We start from the raw sequence: 3,751 nt of genomic DNA, 5'->3' as shown, positions 1-3,751 counted from the left end.
ATCTAATGAACTTGTGGTTTTCCTATGACACCTCTGCGGACGCCTATTCCTTTGAGAGGTATTGATGCTACTCCTTTGGCGAAGAATAAACCTCAGTTTTGGACCCAGGTCATAATGCGGGTCGCCCCAGACCACCAAGAAAATTGCAGATTTTTGGTGTTGCATAATTTACATGATACCATTGTTCTGGATTTTCCCTGGTTGCAAATTCATAATCCGGTTTTGGAATGGAAATCTGTGTCTGTGTTGAGTTGGGGTTGTCGGTGTGCTCTTGGTGACACTCCTGTTTTCTCCACCTCTCCCCAGTCGCATGATGTTCCTGACTGTTTGACTGATTTTTATGATGTATTTAGTGACAGTAAGTCTGCGTCTTTGCCTCCTCATAGGAGTTATGACTGTGCAATTGAAACCTGGGTGTAAATTTCCCAAGGGTCGACTTTTCAATTTATCTGTACCCGAACACGAGGCTATGCGATCTTATATTAAGGAGTCGTTGGAGAAGGGTCATATTAGACCATCCTCTTCGCCCTTAGGTGCTGGGTATTTTTTTGCGACCAAGAAGGATGGTTCATTAAGGCCTTGTGATGCCTTTTGGGCTCACTAATGCCCCTTCTGTCTTCCAATCCTTCATGAATTATATTTTCTGGGACTCTGTGGATAAGTTTTTGATCATCTATCTGGATGATATTTTGATCTTTTCCAGGGATTGGGATTCTCATGTGGAACATGTTCGGACTGTGTTCCGGATTTTGAGGGAGAATTCCTTGTATGTTAAGGGATCGAAGTGCCTTTTTGGTGTACAGAGGATTTCATTTTTGGGATTTATTTTGTCTCCGTCAACTATTGAAATGGACCCGGCCAAGGTACAGGCCAGTTATGATTGGGTTCAACCCACTTCTTCGAAGGCTCTCCAGAAGTTTTTGGGTTTTGCTAATTTTTATCGTAAATTTAAAGCTAATTTTTCTGGTATTGCTAAACCACTGACTGATTTAACTAAGAAGGGTGCTGATGTGCTGAATTGGTCTTCAGAGGCTGTTTCGGCCTTTCAGGAGCTGAATGTTCCAAAAAGATCCGGTGACGTCTAAATTGAATCCCTGTGCCTTCTTTTCCCGAAAGTTCTCCCCATCTGAACACAACTATGATGTGGGGAATCGGGAATTGTTAGCTATGAAATGGGCATTTGAGGAGTGGAGACATTGGTTGGAGGGAGCTAGACATCAAGTTGTGGTCCTCACTGACCACAAGAATTTGATTTACCTTGAGTCGGCCAAACGCTTGAATCCTAGACAGGCTAGGTGGGCCTTGTTTCTTACGCGTTTTGATTTTGTGGTCTCCTTTCTTCCAGGCACTAAGAATGTTAAGGCAGACGCCCTGTCTAGTAGTTTCTTTGCTGATTCTCCTATTGTGACCAAGCCTACTACCATCCTAGGTGAGGGGGTAGTTCTTTTTGCCATCTCGCCCGATTTGAGACGTGCTCTGGAAGAATTCCAGGAGGATAAGCCTGAGCGTTGTCCTATGGGAAAATTGTATGTTCCTGACCAGTGGAGGAAGAGAGTGATGTCTGAAGTTCATTGCTCTGCATTGGCTGGTCATCCAGGTATTTTTGGTACCAGAGATTTGGTGAGTCGGTCTTTTTGGTGGCCCGCCTTATCTCGTGATGTCAGGAATTTTGTGCAGTCCTGTGGGACTTGTTCCCGGTCTAAACCCTGTTCTCGCTCTAGTGGGTTGTTGATGCCCTTGCCGGTGCCTAAGAGGCCATGGACCCATATTTCAATGGATTTTATTTCTGATCTTCCTGTCTCTCAGAGAATGACTCTTATCTGGGTGATTTGTGATAGATTCTCTAAGATGGTCCATCTTGTACCACTCCCAAAGTTGCCATCTTTCTCAGAGTTGGTACCCTTGTTTTTACAACAGGTGGTTCGGTTGCGTGGGATTCCTGAGAACATTGTATCGGACAGAGGAGTTCAGTTTGTTTCCAGATTCTGCAAAGCCTTTTTTTCCAAGCTGGGAATTCAGTTGTCCTTCTCCTCTGCATTTCACCCTCAGACCAATGGGCAGATGGAGAGAACAAACCAGACTTTGGAGTCCTATTTGAGATGTTTTATATCTGCTGATCAGGATGATTGGGTTTCATTTTTGCCCTTGGCCGAATTCGCTTTAAATAATAGAGCTAGTTCTGCCACCTTGATGTCGCCCTTTTTCTGTAACTTTGGGTTTCATCCTCGATTTTCTTCAGGGCACGTGGAATATTCAGCCTGCCCAGGTGTTGACACTATGGTAGAGAGAATGCAGCAGATTTGGGATCAAGTAGTGGATAAGTTGTCTCTCTCCCAGGAAAAGGCCCAGCGATTTTCTAACCGGCATAGGACCATTGGTCCCCGGTTTAAAGTGGGTGATATGGTTTGGTTGTCATCAAAGAATATCTCTATGAAGGTGGCTTCTCCAAAGTTCAAGCCAAGATTTATTGGACCTTACAAGATTTTGGAGATTCTTAATCCGGTTTCTCTTCGATTGGCTCTTCTTGTTACGTTTAAGATCCATAACGTGTTTCATAAGTCGCTGTTGAAGAGATATGTTGAGCCAGTAGTTCCTATGGGTGCACCTCCTGACCCTGTATTGGTTGATGGTAATGTGGAATATGAGGTAGAGAAAATACTGGATTCTCGTCTGGCTAGACGGAGACTCCAGTATTTGGTCAAGTGGAAGGGTTATGGCCAGGAGGACAATTCTTGGGTCTCTGCCTCTGATATTAATGCCGATAGATTGGTTCGTGCTTTTCATCGGGCCCATCCTGATCGGCCCGGTGGCGTGGATGAGGGTTCAGTGACCCCTCCTCAAGGGGGGGTACTGTTGTGAGCTCATTTTCGGGTTTGCCTATGGCTTCTGGTGAGGGTTATGGAGCTGGCTGTGCTGACAGAGGAGTAGTGAGTTCTCTATCTGGACTCCCTCTGTTGGTGAAGGGAGGTAATGAAGCTGATCTAAATGGCAGAGACCGGCCACCTGAGGAAGAGGACTGCGATTGGACATCAGGAGTTTCTGATTGGATTTAAGGCAGCCGACTCCCTAGTTTCTTGCTGGTGATTTTTCCTGACTGTGGCTTCTGGTTTCCAGTTTGGTTCCTGCCTTCCTAAAGCTAAGGTTTCTCTGCTATTGTTCATATGAGTTTTTGTCTGGTTTACTTAGTTTTTGTGTTCAGCCATCCCTGGCTGGGACTGGGCTGAATCCCCATTTAGTCTCTGATCAGTTGATCTCTTTTGCTCTGTCTTCAGAATATGCCTGAGTGCTGATATAGTATACAGGGCCTTTTTCTATCAGACGTGTTGAACATTTTTTTTGGCAGGGTTTTTTGCGTGATTGCAGACAGCAGCTTTTCTTTCCTGTCCTTTCTAGTTCGTGAGGGCCCCATCGTTTGCTCAGCCTATCTTTCTATCTGTGTCTGTGTTTTCATCTTGTTTCACCAACAATACATGTTGGGGGCTGTCTATTGCTTTGCGGTCTGCTTTGGGGCAGTTTAGATTTTCCCTTTCTTTCTTTAGGCTTATTTAGTTCTCCGGCCGTGACGAGGCGTCTAGGACCACCGTAGGCACGCTCCACGGCTACTGCTAGTTGTTGTGGATAGTATCAGGGGTCTGCAATTCGCTAGTTACCAACCTCTCCGGTTTTCTGGGCTTAGCTTGCTTTTTGCTTTTCCTCCTCGGTGACTCATTCATATCAGACTCCTCTCTGCATCCCGGCTCACTATCCACGT

Source organism: Dendrobates tinctorius, unplaced genomic scaffold (assembly GCF_039654945.1).
Source record: "Dendrobates tinctorius isolate UK_male_01 unplaced genomic scaffold, ASM3965494v1 ptg000273l, whole genome shotgun sequence".
Taxonomy (NCBI): domain Eukaryota; kingdom Metazoa; phylum Chordata; class Amphibia; order Anura; family Dendrobatidae; genus Dendrobates; species Dendrobates tinctorius.
This window is presented reverse-complemented; position numbering follows the sequence as displayed.